An 18,283-nucleotide genomic window follows, 5' to 3' on the forward strand; every position below is an offset into this window, starting at 1 on the left:
AATCCTGCACTTGGGGTCACATATCCACAGTCTAGGGTGACACTCTCCCAGAAACTGTATCTGGGGTCACATGTCCAGTTTCCAAGGTGACCCCCTTCCAAGACCCTGCACCTGGGGTCACGTGTCTACAGTCTCCACAGTGACCTAGTTCCCAAACAATGTACCTGGGATCCTATGTCCACAATCTCCAGGGTGACTCTGGACCAGGGTCACATGTCTACAGTCTAAAGTGTGACCCCACCTCCTATACCCTATATGTGGAGTCACACATCCACAATCTCCAAGGTGACACCCTCCCAGACCATGCACCTGGAATCACACATCCAGTCTTCAGGGTTAGCCCTCTCCCCAGACCCTACAATTTGGGTCAAACGTCCACATTACCCATGCTGACACCACTTCCCAGACGCTGTACCTGGGGTCACATGTCTACAGTCTCCAGGGTGACCCTGCCTCCAAATCCCAATACCTGGGGTCACACATCCACAGTGTTCATTTTGACCTCCTCCAAGACCCTGCACCAAGGGTAAGAAATCCACAGTCTACAGAGGCCTCTCTTCCAGACCCTACATGTGGGATCAAGTGTCCACAGTCCATAGGGTGACCCCATCACTCAGACCCTGTACCTGCTGTCACATGTCCACAGTCCCCAGGTTGAAAGCACCCCCCAGAACCTACACCTGAAGTCAAAGGTGCACCATCTCCAGGATGACAAACATCCCAGACACTGAAACTGGGTCACACATGCACAGTCTCGAGGGTGACCACAGGCCACATCCAAGCACCTGGTGTACATGTTCACAGTCTCCATGCTGACACCCCTCTTCAGATACTATACTAGGTGTCACATGGCCACAGTCTCCCTGGTGAACACCTTTGCAGACCCTGTACATGGGATCACATGTCCACATTCTGCAGGGTGAATGTCCTCCAAGACCCTGAACCTGGCGTCACATATCCACAGTTTCCAAAGTGAACCTACCTCAAGACCCTGCACCTGGGGTTGCATGTCCAGTCTTAAGGGTGACCTCACCTCCAAGACCCTTGTCCTGGGTTCACACATCCACAGGCTCCATGTTGACTGCTTTGAAGTACCTGCACCTGGGGTCACATATCAAAATTCTTGTTGACACTGCTCACACCCTACACTTGGGTTCATATGTCCACAGTATCCAGGGTGACTACACCTTACCAGGTTCACAAGTCCATATTCATCTGGGTGACACCCTCCCAGAGCCTGTATGTGTGGTCACACATCCACAGTCTCCTTGGTGTGACCCCTCCCCAGACCTGGGACCCTGGGTCACATGTCCACTGGCCCCAGGGTAACCCCACTTCCCAGACCCTGTACCTGGGGTTGCATGTCTAGAGTCTAAAGGGTGACCCACCTCCCAAACCCTGCACCTGGGTTCACACATAAACAGTCTCCAGGATTAGACCACCTCCAGACTATGTACCTGGTGTCACATGACCACAGTGCCCAATGTGACATCTCCCAGAGCCTGCACCTAAGGTCCCATGTCCACAAGATCCAGGGTGACCCCCCTCCCACACCCTGGACCAGGGACACATTTCTACAATCTGAAGTGTGACTCCACCTCCCAGAAACTGCACATGGGGTCACACATAAACAGTCTCCAGGGTAACCTCCTCTTGATCCTGTACCTGCGGTCAAATTTCTGTAGTATCCAGGGTGACTCTCTCCCAGACCACATACGTGGGATCACATGTCCACAGTCTCTAGTATGAGCCAACATCCAGACTCTGTACCTGAGGTCTCATGACCACAATGTCCTGTGACACCACCTCCCAGTCCCTTCACTTAGGGTAACATGTCCAGAGTCTCCAGGGTAACACCCTCCCAGACCATTCACCTGACGTAACATGTCCACAATCCCCAGAGTGACCCCACATCCCAGATCCTGCATCTGGGATCACACATCCACAGTATGCAGGGAGAGCACCCCCCAGACCCTGCATTTTGGGTCACACATTCATAGTCCTCAGGATGACCCCACCACCTAGACCCAGTAACCAGAAACACTTGCACACAATCTGCATGGTAATCCCACCCCCCAGACCCTGTCCCTGGAATTTCACGCCCATAGTCTCCATGATGAACCCCTCTCAGATCATGCACCTGGGATCACACACCTACAGTTTCCAGGGTGATCCCCTTTCTCCCCTGCATCGGGGGTTATATGACCACAGTCTTCACGTTCACACCCCACATCAGATCCTTTACCTGGTGTCACATGGCCAAAGTTTCCCTGATGAACCCCTTCATAGACCCTATTCATAGGGTTACATGTTCATAGTCTCCAGGGTGAATACTCCCAGACCCTGTACTAGGGTTCACATGTCCACAGTCTCCACAGTGACCCCACCTCCAAGACACTTCACCTGGCTTTACACATCCACAGGCTCCAGGGTCAGCCTCTATCCCAGACACTGCATTTTGGGTCACCTGTCCACTTTCTCCAGGGAGAAATCACCTAACAGAACCTTCACCTTGGGTCAAATGTCTAGTCTCCTTGGTGACACCTCGCCCAGACCCTGTACCTGGGGTCACATTTCCAGTTTCCAGGGTAACCACCTATGCCAGACCCTACACTTGGGGTCACATATCCACATTATCCATGGTGACCCCACATCACCAGAACTTTTACCTCTGGTCACATGTACATAGTATCCATGGTGACCACCACTACCAGACTTTGAACCTCTGGTCACATTTCCAGTCTCCAGGATGACACCCTCCCCCTGACCCATACCTGTGGATACAGTCCACAGACTTAAGGGTGACGCTATCACATTAGTCCAAGCACCTGGGATGACACAGCCACAGTTTCCATTGTGAGCTCCCTTCCCAGAACATATGCTGGTGTTACATGTCTACAGTTTCCAGGGTGACACTGTCCCAGACACTTTATCTGAGATCACATGTCTTCAGTCCCCAGGGTGACCTCTCCCAGGCACTATATTTGGGGTCACATATCTAGTCTCTCCCATATTGCATTCTCTCAGACCCAGTACCTGGTGACACATGTCCATATTCTCTGGGGTGCTGTCATTTCCCAGATCTTGTACCTGGGGTTAAATATTTGCTATCTCCAGAGGACACCCTTCATCCGGTACCTGAGGTCACAGTTACAAAATATCCAGGATGACATCACCGACAAAATTCTGAACCTGGTGTAACACGTGCATAGACTCCAGTGTGACCACCCTCCCAGAACCTGTTCAGTTCAGTTTAGTCGCTCAGTCGTGTCTGACTCTCTGTGACCCATGAATCGAAGCACGCCAGGCCTCCCTGTCCATCACCAACTCCCGGAGTTCACTGAAAACTCATGTCCATCGAATCAGTGATGCCATCCAGCGATCTCATCCTCTGTCGTCCCCTTCTCCTCCTGCCCCCAATCTCTCTCAGCATCAGAGTCTTTTCCAATGAGTCAACTCTTCGCGTGGGGTGGCCAAAGTACTGGAGTTTAAGCTTTAGCATCATTCCTTCCAAAGAAACCCCAGGGCTGATCTCCTTCAGAATGGGCTGGTTGGATCTCCTTGAAGTCCAAGGGACTCTCAAGAGTCTTCTCCAACACCACAGTTCAAAAGCATCAATTCTTTGGCACTCAGCCTTCTTCACAGTCCAACACTCACATCCATACATGACCACAGGAAAAACCATAGCCTTGATTAGACGGACCTTTGTTGGCAAAGTAATGTCTCTGCTTTTAAATATGCTATCAAGGTTGGACATAACTTTCCTTCCAACGAGTAAGCATCTTTTAATTTCATGGCTATAGTCACCATCTGTAGTGATTTTGGAGACCCAAAAAATAAAGTCTGACACTGTTTCCACTCTTTCCCCATCTATTTCCCATGAATGATGGGACCAGATGCCATGATCTTCGTTTTCTGAATGTTGAGCTTTAAGCCAACTTTTTCACTCTCCACTTTCACTTTCATCAAGAAGCTTTTTAGTTCCTCTTCACTTTCTGCCATAAGGGTGGTGTCATCTGCATATCTAAGGTTGTTGATATTTCCCCAGGCAATCTTGATTATAGCTTGTGTTTCTTCCAGCCTAGAGTTTCTCATGATGTACTCTGCATATAAGTTAAATAAGCAGGGTGACAATATACAGCCTTGACGTACTCCTTTTCCTATTTGGAACCAGTCTGTTTTTCCATGTCCAGTTCTAACTGTTGCTTCCTGACCTGCATACAAGTTTCTCAAGAGGCAGGTCAGGTGGCCTGGTATTCCCATCTGTTTCAGAATTTTCCAGTTTATTGTGATCCACACAGTCAAAAGCTTTGGCATAGTCAATAAAGCAGAAATAGATGTTTTTCTGGAACTCTCTTGCTTTTTCCATGATCCAGCAGATGTTGGCAATTTGATCTCTCGTTCCTCTGCCTTTTATAAAACCAGCTTGAACAACTGGAAGTTCACAGTTCACGTATTGCTGAAGCCTGGCTTGGAGAATTTTGAGCATTACTTTACTAGCATGTGAGATGAGTGCAATTGTGCAGTAGTTTGAGCATTCTTTGGCATTACATTTCTTTGGGATGGGAATTAAACCTGACCTTTTCCAGTCCTGTGGCCACTGCTGAGTTTTCCAAATTTGCTGGCATATTAGGTGCAGCACTTTCACAGCATCATCTTTCAGGATTTGAAATAGGGCAACTGGAATTCCATCACCTCCACTAGCTTTGTTCGTAGTGATACTTTCTAAGGCCCACTTGACTTCACATTCCAGGATGTCTGGCTCTAGGTTAGTGATCACACCATCGTGATTATCTGGGTTGTGAAGATCTTTTTTGTATAGTTCTTCTGTGTATTCTTGCTACCTCTTCTTGATATCTTCTGCTTCTGTTAGGTCCATACAATTTCTGTCCTTTATCGAGCCCATCTTTGCATGAAATATTCCCTTGGTATCTCTAATTTTCTTGAAGAGATCTCTAGTCTTTCCTATTTTGTTGTTTTCCTCTATTTCTTTGCATTGTTCACTGAGGAAGGCTTTCTTATCTCTTCTTTCTATTCTTTGGAACTCTGCATTCAGATGCTTATATCTTTCCTTTTCTCCTTTGCTTTTCACTTCTCTTCTTTTCACAGATGTTTGTAAGGCCTCCTGAGGCAGCCATTTTGCTTTTTTGCATTTCTTTTCCATGGGGATGGTCTTGATCCCTGTCTCCTGTACAATATCACGAGCTTCTGTCCATAGTTCATCAGCCACTCTATCTATCAGATCTGGGCCCTTAAATCTATTTATCACTTCCACTGTATAATCATAATGGATTTGATTTAGGTCATACCTGAATGGTCTAGTGGTTTTCCCTACTTTCTTCAATTTATGTCTGAATTTGGCAATAAGGGGTTCATGTTCTGAGCCACAGTCAGTTCCTGGTCTTGTTTCTGTTGACTGTACACAGCTTCTCCATCTTTGGCTGCAAAAAATATAATCAATCAGATTTCGGTGTTGACCATCTGGTGATGTCCACATGTAGAATCTTCTCTTGTGTTGTTGGAAATGGGTGCTTACTATGACCAGTGCATTTTCTAACAAAACTCTATTAGTCTTTCCCTTTCTTCATTCCATATTCCAAAGCCAAAGTTGCCTGTTACTTCAGGTGTTTCTTGACAACCTACTCAATAAGCAAGCAAATTCGAAAAACTCAGCAGTGGCCACAGGACTGGAAAAGGTCAGTTTTCATTCCAATCCCAAAGAAAGGCAATGCCAAAGAATGCTCAAACTACCACACAAGAGCTCTCATCTCACATGCTAGTAAAGTAATGCTCAAAAATCTCCAAGCCAGGCTTCAGCAATACGTGAACTGTGAACTTCCTGATGTTCAAGCTGGTTAGAAAAGGCAGAGGAACCAGAGATCAAAATGACAACATCCGCTGGATCATGGAAAAAGCAATGGAGTTTCAGAGAAATATCTATTTCAGCTCTATTGACTATGCCAAAGCCTTTGACTGTGTGGATCACAATAAACTGTGGAAAATTCTGACAGAGATGGGAATACCAGACCACCTGACCTGCCTCTTGAGAAATCTGTATGCAGGTCAGGAAGCAACAGTTAGAACTGGACATGGAAAAACAGACTGATTCCAAATAGGAAAAAGAGTATGTCAAGGCTGTATATTGTCACCCTGCTTGTTTAACTTATATGCAGAGTACATCACGAGAAACTCTGGGCTGGAAGAAACACAAGCTGGAATCAAGATTGCTGAGAGAAATATCAACAACCTCAGATATGCAGATGACACCACCCTTATGGCAGAAAGTGAAGAGGAACTAAAAAGCCTGTTTATGAAAGTGAAAGTGGAGAGTGAAACACTTGGCTTAAAGCTCAACATGCAGAAAACGAAGATCATGGCATCTGGTCCCATCATTCATGGGAAATAGATGGGGAAAGAGTGGAAACAGTGTCAGACTTTATTTTTTGGGTCTCCAAAATCACTACAGATGGTGACTGTAGCCATGAAATTAAAAGACACTTACTCCTTGGAAGGAAAGTTATGACCAACCTAGATAGCATATTCAAAAGCAGAGACATTACTTTGCCAACAAATGTCCATTTAATCAAGGCTATGGTTTTTCCTGTGGTCATGTATGGATGTGAGGGTTAGACTATGAAGAAGGCTGAGTGCTGAAGAATTGATGCTTTTGAACTGTGGTGTTGGAGAAGACTCTTGAGAGTCCCTTGGACTGCAAGGAGATCCAACCAGTCCATTCTGAAGGAGATCAGCCCTGGGATTTCTTTGGAAGGAATGATGCTAAAGCTGAAACTCCAGTACTTTGGCCACCTCATGCGAAGAGTTGACTCATTGGAAAAGACTCTGATGCTGGGAGGGATTGGGGCAGGAGGAGAAGGGGATGACAGAGGATGAGATGGCTGGATGGCATCACTGACTCGATGGATGTAAGTCTGAGTGAACTCCGGGAGTTGGTGATGGACAGGGAGGCCTGGTGTGCTGTGATTCATGGGGTTGCAAAGATTCGGACATGACTGAGTGAACTAACTAACTAAGATGCATTTGAAGAGTTGAGAGGCTTTAAGAATAAATGATTCAAGGCTAAAATGATTCCCATATTAACTCAAATTGACATGAATAAAAATAAAATTTTATCAACAAATATAACAAAAAGCTATGACAAGCTACTGAAGCCAAAGTACGATATATAAAATACAGCCTCTGGGAAACCTGGAATTGACTATCAAGATAATCCAGGTAACTGAAGCTTCATTTTGACATATTCATTTAAGGTTTGAGCATTGCATTTATCTGCTTCTTCATAATACTGTAATGTGATAACATAAAGATTAAAATTATTACCTTAATAAAGAGTAAATTACTAGTACCTGTCTATGTTAACAATTTAGAACTAAATATCTTAACATTTCATAAATGACATGATGTCCCTACTCAAAGTAAAGGATTTCTTTGGTCTAATTTTTATTTGCTGGATACAAGGTATGCTTATAGGCTGGTTTAGAGACCATAGATTCACAGCCTGTGTATTTTTTTATATTCAACTAGATTCAACATTTAGCCAGAATCAAGAATCACTTTGAACTTTCTTTCTGGAAGTCTGAGAATTATTTCTCCTTCTGGATACTCACTTCTTCTGCTTTCTCATTTTCGTACCAATACACTCTCTCTTTTAAATGATTCCATTCCTTGATTAACTCCTTGTTTCTTTTCTCCAGCATCAGACCTTGTTTCTCATATTGGCCTGAAGTTTTCTCACAATCTGCTGAAACTGTTCTTGGATGCTAATGACCGTCTTCTCTTTACTGTCGGCTCCCAGTTGCTGTCGGAGCAACATGTTTTCACTCTAGAGTTGAGATAATCTCTCCTCTAAGGATTCCTGCTTTCCAAGGTATGTATTCACTTTGTCTTGTTCATTCTGATACATGTGTTCAATTTCCTGCTTTTGACACTCTGATTGGCTTAGATCTCTGTGGACACGTTCTAACATCAAAGTCTTTTCTCTAAGATCATCTCTCGTGTGATGCAGCTTGATTTTCAGCTTATTGAAGATACTTTCCACTGTAGATAGTTGCTGGGAAAGCGTCTCCTTGTTATCTTTTAGATTAGCCACATCGTACTTCATTTTGTCCCACAAGAATAACCACTAGTCTCTTGCTGTCTGGAAGGCAAGTTCCAGATCTCTTTTTGATGTTTGACCTTGATCATGATCATGTAAGGCAGCAGCCAGTCTAGAACGGTAGGATTTCACTTCCGTTTCCAATCTCTGTTTACTTTCTTTTTTGTTTTCCAGCTTAGAGTTTAGCATCGTATTCTCAGCTGTCAGAGCATTAAGCTGGCCTGTATAGTGGGATATAGTCTTTGTTAGCATTTCCTCATTCAGTTTTATTGCCTTTTGAATTTTTTATCATCATTCTTTATCATTCATCATCATTCTTTACTTTGAGAATTTCAATGTCCTCAAAATAGTTCTCTTCCTTTTCCCGGTGCTGATTTTTCAGTGCATCTATCTCGTCTTAGCATGGAAATTTCCTCCTGCAGCATGTGCTTTTTGTGCAACAGGTCTTTTGTTTCTTCACAACTATCATAAACCGAAGTGAAACAAAGGATATTTTTAGCTAGTACTCAGTAAAGTGACATTCCATGATTTCTTCGGAAATGAAAGGCTAACTTGTATGTTTATACAATGAAAAGACTGCACCAAGTGTGTCTCCAACAGGAACAAATAAGGTTCAATTCAATCCTCAGACTTTATACAAGCAGAAACTCCCAAAGGTTCAAAAATTTAATGGAAGACAATGAATTCATGAAGTAAAAAAAAAAAGAAAAAAATCCCAAGAGATTTTCAAAAAGCTCAAAACTGGAAAGGCTTCTCTCTGAACTACAACAAACCCAAAAGGCTTAAAATAAAAGATTCATAGATCTGACTACACTTAAAATTTGCATCTGATGTGGAATATTTATATAATGGAAAACTAGTAAGCCATAAAAAAGAATGAAATAATGCTATTTGAAGCAACAGGGATGGACCTAGACATTATCACCCTAAGTGATGTAAGTCAGACAAAGACAAGTATTATATCATACTGCTTATATGTTGAATCTAAAATGAACTTATTCACACAACAGAAAGAGACTCATAGACACAGAAAACAAACTTACGGTGACCACAGGGGAAAGCAGGGTAGGGGAAGGGATAAATTAGGATGTTGGGATTAACATATACACACTAGTAGATATAAAATAACCAACAGAGATATGCTGTACAACATAAGGAACTACACTTAATATTCTGCAAGAAGAATCTGAAACAGAATATGTGTGTACATGTAAGCATGTGTGTGAGTGAGTGTGTATGTGTATTAGTCACTCAGTCATGTCTAACTCTTTGGGACCCCATAGACTATAGCCTGCCAGGCTCCTCTGTCCATGGAATTTCCTAGGCAAGAATACTGGAATGGGTAGCCATTTCCTTCTCCAGGCTGCTGCTGCTACTGCTGCTAAGTTGCCTCAGTCGTGTCCAACTCTGTGTGACCCCATAGACTGCAGCCCACCAGGCTCCCCCATCCCTGGGATTCTCCAGGCAAGAACATTGGAGTGGGTTGCCATTTCCTTCTCCAATGCATGAAAGTGAAGTCACTCGGTCGTGTCTGACTCTTAGCGACCCCACAGACTGCAGCCTACCAGGCTCCTCTGCCCATGCGATTTTCCAGGCAAGAGTACTGGAGTGGGGTGCCATTGCCTTCTCCTTCTTCTCCAGGGGATCTTCCCAACCCAAGGACTGAACCCAGGTCTCCTGCATTGCAGGCAGATTCTTTACAGTCTGAAACAGCAGGGAAGCCCCATTTATATAATATACACACACATATACATATATATCTAAGTAACTGTGCTGTATACCTGAAACTAACAGAATATTGTTAATCAACTATAATTCAACAAACAGCACCACTTGCTAGGTTTATAAATGCTGCATTTGATACCTCCTATACATCTACTTCACAGTAAGAGCCTTAACTTTGTATAAATAGACTAAATTTTGTACAGAAGTTTTTCCTTGAAAATATGCTACCTTCTAACATTTTAATAGGCAATTACAAGAATTACACCTATTGACAACTGTACTAGGCACTTCTACAAACATTAATTAACTCATGAGCTGTAATGATTCTGGAAAGGAAAAAGTTAAAAATATGAGTAAGCTGCAGCCTTTTCTCCAGGTCTTTGGACTCTACTAGTCTTCTTACATCAAACCACATGTTTCTAGTACAAACATATCAATACAAAATAAGCTTCCTATTTCATTCATGGTACATACACTAATGGTAAATAAGCTAAAATTTAGAAAGCTTTTAGAAAACTATGAGATTATTTGCTGCTGCAATAACTTTCATTATCTCTCCATGTTTAAAATAGTAAGATGGGGAAAATACAATGAAAAGCACTTAATAACTATCACTAAATATATATTATGCCATATCTATCACTGTTTTCAAAAGTTCCTTGTACTGAAATAGGACACTCACAGAGCAGAGGGCTCATTTTCTCACAAGTAGAAGAATCACATCCAAAATGTGGTCTCTGAACTGCCTATAGTTTCCTCCTTACCATTAGGGGAAGTGATAAACTAATCTAATGATCAATCGAGGAAGTGAAATCATTACCAAAACCCAGAATATCTTTAATTGGTAGCAAGAGTTTCCCCCGACCCCTTGGTGCGGGGGAGGCACTTTTGTAAGTTTATTCTAAAGAAACAAGTTTTTAAAGTGTTCAAAAGTGTTTTTACAACTGATGCCACAGTTTTTACAAAATAAAAAACAGTAAATGATGTGAAAAGGTCGTTGACAGGGTATTGGTTAAAGAAATGACAGTGGAGCCAAGAATGGACTCTGATTCAGAAACTGAAGGTGACGACGTGCATGGAGTGACAGACACATTCACTCCAAAGCAGAGGGACTTGGTCGGGTAGTGCAGTCGATGGTGGACCATATATGGTCTTCCTTGCCTAAACCACAATCAGGGTGCTGGCTCCTCTGAGATAGTCAGAAAAGATTTGAGATTGATTCCTATGGAAAATATTAAAGGCCTCTCCTTCGATGAGGCCATCATATGTCACTACCTGATTGCTCTAGACAAATGGATTTGAATTACAAATACTACTTTCCCGAGCTCTTCCCGAGAGCTTTTTGTTGTGGGAGATCTGCTGCTAGGACCTCGGGGATGGGACGCAGTCCAAGTTTGAGAGGGACATCGGGTGTGGAAGCAAATTCCTCTGCTGTGAGATGCCACTTGAGAACTCTGCAGAAGGAAGGACAACCAACTTCAAGAGTGTCTGGTTTCTACCAAATGCTGGAAAAAAATTCCTGCACCTCTCAAGGATGCCAGTTAACACCTGTCCTTGAGGACTCCGCTGTGAGGGAGAACCATCTGGGAAAGCTGGAGCCAGCTCTGAGCTGTTCATGGGGCAGGTGGACTGGAGGGCTGACGGACACAGAGGGAGGGGGGGTCCACGACCCTCAGCCACCTGCCAGATTGAAGGCCAGAGGCAAGTTGATGTAAAATTAGGCACGATCTTCCCTCCCAGTGCCCCTTCTCTTCTAGACCTATTCACTCATGAATGGTCCATCAAGGCTGAAGGATTGGTTGCCTGAGGTGGGCTGAGAGCTTAACCTCCAGTTTCTACACCATTCTCAACCCTGTGGTTTCTCAGGATCTATTGTGTGAGCTACTGATGTGACCTCTTCCTCCCTCTGCTCGAAAAAGTGCACCCAGCATGTCAGGATCATACAATTCTTATTTCTGGCCTTGTTACTTTGGGAACGTTGAATTTATTTTCTTTTGTTTTTAACAATTAACCTAAAATTTCCTATAACACTAAACAAAATGACACTAATCGGGTAGAGTAATCTTTGGTGAAAATTTCAAATTTCTAACATGATTTTATCAATATTATTTATAATATCCCCCTTTTTAAAAAATACCATTTATTTATTTATTATTATTATAAATAAATGGTATTTTTTAAAAAGGGGGATACTATAAATAATATTGATAAAATCATGTTAGAAATTTGAAATTTTCACCAAAGATTACTCTACCTGATTCAGATCATTTCTCTCAGTCTTCACTTTCACTTCTACTGCTTGGAAAGTGAGTTCTAGGTGCTGTTTCACTTCAACTTCTTTACTATATTGGTCTTCTTTTCTTCTTAAATGCTCCCTCATTTTTTCATAAAACATCTCAGCATTTCTTCTATTCTCTTCTTCTTGCTTTAAGATGAATCTGCAAAATTTAAAACTCTTCTTAGAAAATCATGATATTATTCACTGCTGCAATAACTTTTGTTCCCTCTTCACAATTTTTAAAATAGTAAACATGGGGGGAATACAATGAAAAACACTTAATAATGGTCACTGTTTTCAGACAGAGGGTTAAGAATAAAACTGCATAAATTCTGTCCTCATTTTCTCTTGAGAAAAATGGCTACTTCATAAATCTGTGGATGGGAATGTAAAGTAATATAAACTTTCCTAAGAATAGTTTAGAAATATAGATCACAGACCATTTTTAAGTTCTCATGTGGCAGATTCATTTTGATATTTGGCAAAACTAATACAGTTATGTAAAGTTTTAAAATAAAATAAAATTTAAAAAAAAGCATAACCACAAAAATAAAAGTTCTCATATTTTGACCAAATTATACGATATTATTAAAGAAAATGTATTTAAAATAATTAGAAAGGTAGAAATGAATTTATAGAAAAGGTGTTCCTTGCAGTATTAAATAGAATGCAGAAAAGTGAAAAACAACTGAAAGTCAATTTGGTAAATATTTAATGGGGTTTCCATTATGGTGGACTTCTGTATGCTCATGAAAATGATGATTGGGAAAAATATACATTAAGTTATTGGAAGCATTCACTGTTAAGAAAATGCTATATTATTTCCAAGAATTTCACACTCCACAATACTACTAAAACTTTCTCCTCTGTAAAATCCTAGAGGATGTTAGTCCTTATAACATGTCTACGTCTCTGCAGTATTAAAGGAAACAATAATTCAAATATTTCTTTAAAAGTGAGGTGTACAGTACCTCAAGCTGCTGAGCTCTCGTTCCCACTCCACTTTCTGATGCTCTGTGATTTCACTTCTTTGGTTTCTGACAGCTCTTTTTGTAGCCCACGAATCTTACTTTTCATTCTGTAAAATTCTCCTCTAAGTAGTTCACAGTAGCTTCTTTGAAAATCTACTAATCTTTCATTCAAAAGAAATGTATCCTGAATTTTCAACAAGCCAACAGAACCTGCATGATGAAGAAAACAAAGATAGAAACTAACAAACAAGAATTTATGTGAGTAATTTTTGAGTATAAAGGACTGTGCAATTCACGTTCACTCATCCACGCATTGAACAAGTATTAAGGGTCTATAATATGGAAAATATTCTAAAGCTCTGCAAATAAAACAGATGCCCCTGGGTTTTGTTTAGCTTGAAGTCTAGTAGAAGACAAAGACAAATAAAATAATTATGAGCTCAGATAGATACTCTAAGAAAAGAGAGTTCTATGATCACATAACAGAACATGACATAGACTGGGTCCAGGAAAGATTTCCCTGGGGAAGAGATGTCACACTGAGAAATGAAGGATGAGCAGGAAGTAGTACTTACTTACTTAGAGTAGGAAGAACAACCCTGTGGACAGTCTCCAGCTCCCATTATGTTTTTAACCAAGACAGAGTGAACAGCTACTGATTTACCTTCCTGAGTGGAGCAAGCAAAAACAACGCCAACAAAATACATTAAACAATGATTTTCATGACAAAGGACTTCAGAGAATGGAAGACAATGATCCTGGAACACATGAGGTTAGCCTAAGGGATGCCCCAGCTCACTGCCTTGAGAGAATTTCCAGGCCCCAACACAGGGAGAAGGAATGGAAGCTGAGTTAGCCAGACTCCCTGACAGAGGTGATGAAGCTGACAGTCTGGTGAAACCAAAGTGGGCAGAGATCACAGATCAGAACCACAGAGAGGAGAGAGTGGAAGAGAGAGCAAAAGGACCCTGGAGATCTAAGGAGGAGCCCCTCGGGTATTCAGCAGAGGAACGAACAGAGCCCATCTGGGAGAAACCACCTGAGACCAGGGAGAAACCATCTGAAAAGACTATAGAAACCTGTGATCGGTGCTCACTCAGTCCCAGGAATTCTATCTATTCTCATGAACCAGGCTGGAAAAACTCCTAGGTACCAGCAGAATGAACAGGGTAGTCAGCAAGATCTTGCCTCCAAGGCAGAAAATAATCAGCCCTAACACCAGGGTCCCTCTGGAAGCACCTAACGAATAATGAGAAGCAAGAGCACAGAAGGATCTCTGGAAAACTCTCAATATTTGGAAACTAAATCACACTGATCTAAATAACCCTTGGATCAAAGAGGTAATGAAAAGAGAAAGTACAAAGTATTTTGAACTGAAGTAAAATGAAAACGTTAAGACCAGCAGACATTTTAGGGAACTGACAAGCTGATTCTAGAATTCATGTAGAAAGAAGTGTGAAAACTAAAACCAGATGGAACCACACAATTATGACCTTTAACCACACAGCAAAGCGAGGCAACAGTTGGGCTTGAAGCAAGGGGGTAGCATGATGAGACCTGAATGTTTAAAAATAGGCAATAATTACAGTTGCTGTGCAGACCGAGGTTGTGCCAGGTGGAGTGGCAGGGAAAGAAGTCCTGAGATTATTTCAGTTACTCTAGGAGGAAAATGATGCTGACCTGACCATGGGTGAAGGCATAGGAAAGAAGAAGAGTCAACAGAAGGTACAGTGAGTGAGAGTATCATAGGCCTGTGGCTCAGAGTATACACTCACTTTCATGTCCTTTTAATGCAAATCAAACTTCTGAGATGCACAGCACTGTAACATATCCCTGGCTCTAGAGCAGTACTGACAAGGTGTGCATATAGCTCTACTCTATACACAGACAGGCTTTCCGTTAACATTTACACTGCAGTCCTACCTTTACACCCCACATTGAGAGGTTCTACTTGCAATGGGGAATTCATAGAGTAAAGCACGTCACTGTCCTCAGAAACAGTCTCGGATGACTGAGTTAAGTCATCCAGTTCGTTCATGTAATTAATTTGTTCTTTCACCTACACGTAAACAGTACTGTTTCACAATGTCCTTAAAATATGTATAAACACACCAAGTGTACAGAGGTAATAAATCTCCGTATCAAAACAAAATCAGACATTTCTTAAAAGAAGAGATTTTTAACAAAAGGATAACTTTATCAACAGTGTTTCTAAATGATGTATTCAAAGTAAACTTCTCTACAACAAAGGAAGATTTTCTATTTTACCACTATTCCTTTGACAAAGTATTTTCCACAAGGATATTTTTGAAAGTTCTTTTTTTTTTTTTTTTTATACTATACCTTCTTCTTTTCATACGGTGTTTTCCTTGCAGGCCTAAAAGAACAAATGATTCTTTTCAGGCTAATATTAAATATTCAAAAATACAAACAATACCTAAACTTTTCTTTTGTATATAAGCCCTTTGCATTGGCAAGTAATTGTCTATACAGGATGCAGAAATAAATAAGAGCAGTATTAAAGGACACAGAAAATATATCAGTAATATTAACAAAGTATTAAAGTTAGATCCAAGGAAAAGGAAAAACATAAAGTTACTTGTGTTGTGTGATAGGAAACAGTATACCAGTGTTTTTTGCACCTGTCCTTTTCCATAGGAACTAACTTTTATGGCAATATGACCTTTCTGGGAGGTATTCCTTCAGTCCTTCTAAGAAAGAAATCCATTTGAATAACCAAGATATTAGCTTTTTGAGGACGTTCTATGCATCGGCCATGCATCATTAGAAACACTTGACATGTCGTAAAGGCATTTTAATCCTCCCAGTCATTCTGGGAGACAGGTATAGGAAGAAATGGAGCACACAAAGGCTGAGGAACTTGCCCAAGCCCACTCACCATGTTACCAACAGACCCAGGAAGTCTGGCTTCAACACTGCTCTTCCAAAATATGCTGAGAAAGTAATACTGAAAAGTTTTTTTTAAGTAATATGATAGCAAATGTATCTATACTATTATTTCAGGCCTACCAATAGCTATAAATAATGATTTCTGAATCTTCAAATATATTTCTAAAAAATTAAAAAGACTTCAGAAGTAGGCAAGCCTGCAAATCTACTGTCAACAACGTTTTGTTTTCTGTAAAGAAATTCATCAATAGGCATTCATTCACCCATTCTGCTGTTTCTTCGTGCATCTGACATACATGTATTGAGCACACAATATGTGTTAATGACACGTTTAGTAAAGGAAGCACGGATTTTGTCATTTAGATCTTAATCATGTAAAAGGAATAATTTGTGAAAGACTGCTAATAATGTTTTCCTATTGAATATAAACAAAATCTTCCCATTTTCCCTGGAATCTATAAACAACTATGAAGTTAATATGATGTGATGTTTCAGAGCACCTTACAAAATCATAGCTACTCACCAATTTACTATCAACTAGAATCATCAAGAAATGACCATATCCTATTCAGTATAGCCTAAGTGTTTGTAAATTCACAATTATGTAATTTTTGAAAGTCTATATATGATATAATTAACTTAAGCAATCATCTGCACATTCTATTACATAGAAATATTACACTTCAGAACCAATGAACAAGCCCTTACCATAAAACTATACATGAACAGAAGTATTATGTACAGTTCAGTTCAGTTCAGCCACTCAGTCGTGTCTGACTCTTTGTGACCCCATGAATCCCAGCGCGCCAGGCCTCCCTGTCCATTACCAACTCCCGGAATTCACCCAGACTCACGTCCATTGAGTCAGTGATGCCATCCAGCCATCTCATCCTCTGTCGTCCCCTTTTCCTCCTGCCCCCAATCCCTCCCAGCATCAGAGTCTTTTCCAATGAGTCAACTCTTCACATGAGGTGGCCAAAGTACTGGAGTTTCAGCTTTAGCATCATTCCTTCCAAAGAAATCCCAGGGCTGATCTCCTTCAGAATGGACTGGTTGGATCTCCTTGCAGTCCAAGGGACTCTCAAGAGTCTTCTCCAACACCACAGTTCAAAAGCATCAATTCTTCAGCCCTCAGCCTTCTTCACAGTCCAACTCTCACATCCATACATGACCGCAGGAAAAATCATAGCCTTGACTAGACGGGCCTTTGTTGGCAAAGTAATGTCTCTGCTTTTGAATATGCTATCTAGGTTGGTCATAACTTTCCTTCCAAGAAGTAAGCGTCTTTTAATTTCATGGCTGCAGTCACCATCTGCAGTGATTTTGGAGCCCAAAAAAATAAAGTCTGACACTGTTTTCACTGTTTCCCCATCTATTTCCCATGAAGTGATGGGACCAGATGCCATGATCTTCGTTTTCTGAATGTTGAATTTTAAGCCAACTTTTTCACTCTCCACTTTCACTTTCATCAAGAAGCTTTTTAGTTCCTCTTCACTTTCTGCCATAAAGGTGGTGTTATCTGCATATCTGAGGTTATTGATATTTTTCCCGGCAATCTTGATTCCAGCTTGTGTTTCTTCCAGGCCAGCATTTCTCATGATGTACTCTGCATAGAAGTTAAATAAGCAGGGTGACAATATACAGCCTTGACGTATTCCTTTTCCTATTTGGAACCAGTCTGTTGTTCCATGTCCAGTTCTAACTGTTGCTTCCTGACCTGCATACAGATTTCTCAAGAGGCAGTTCAGGTGGTCTGGTATTCCCATCTCTTTCAGATTTTTCCACAGTTTATTGTGATCCACACAGTCAAAGGCTTTGGCATAGTCAATAAAGCAGAAATAGATATTTTTCTGGAACTCTCTTGCTTTTTCCATGATCCAGCAGATGTTGGCAATTTGATCCCTGGTTCCTCTGCCTTTTCTAAAACCAGCTTTGACATCATTTATTTTACTGTAATAGTTTAAAGATAATGTCATACAATCAATAAGCTTTCTAGTATTGGAAATGCAAACAGGACTAAACTAAATAAACACGCCCTCTGCTGGCTCATTTCCAATAGCATGCTGCTGCTACTGCTAAGTCACTTCAGTCGTGTCCAACCCACCAGGCTCCCCTGTCCCTGGGATTCTCCAGGCAAGAACACTGGAGTGGGTTGCCATTTCCTTCTCCAATGCATGAAAGTGAAGAGTGAAAGTGAAGTTGCTCAGGCATGTCTGATGCCTAGTGACCCCGTTGGACTTAAAAAGCAAGACTCCGTGGAGGAGCCTATGAGGCTCCTCCGTCCAT

At 41.4% G+C, this 18,283-nt stretch overlaps 1 protein-coding gene and 1 long non-coding RNA gene across 2 annotated transcripts in view; one reads left to right on the forward strand and one right to left on the reverse strand.

Annotated features, from left to right (window-relative positions):
- Positions 1 to 18,283, forward strand: part of LOC129643295 (ladinin-1-like) — a 188,512-nt gene that overhangs the window by 89,878 nt on the left and 80,351 nt on the right. The window lies entirely within an intron of this gene.
- Positions 12,107 to 18,283, reverse strand: part of LOC129643296 (uncharacterized) — a 72,811-nt gene continuing 66,634 nt past the window's right edge. The window contains exons 3-4 of the long non-coding RNA XR_008710232.1: positions 13,088 to 13,297; positions 12,107 to 12,276 (exon numbers count right to left, since the gene is read on the reverse strand). This is a non-coding gene — a long non-coding RNA (uncharacterized LOC129643296). The remainder of the gene's footprint in view (positions 12,277 to 13,087; positions 13,298 to 18,283) is intronic.

The sequence above is a fragment of the Bubalus kerabau genome, chromosome 2, assembly GCF_029407905.1.
Source record: "Bubalus kerabau isolate K-KA32 ecotype Philippines breed swamp buffalo chromosome 2, PCC_UOA_SB_1v2, whole genome shotgun sequence".
NCBI lineage: Eukaryota > Metazoa > Chordata > Mammalia > Artiodactyla > Bovidae > Bubalus > Bubalus kerabau.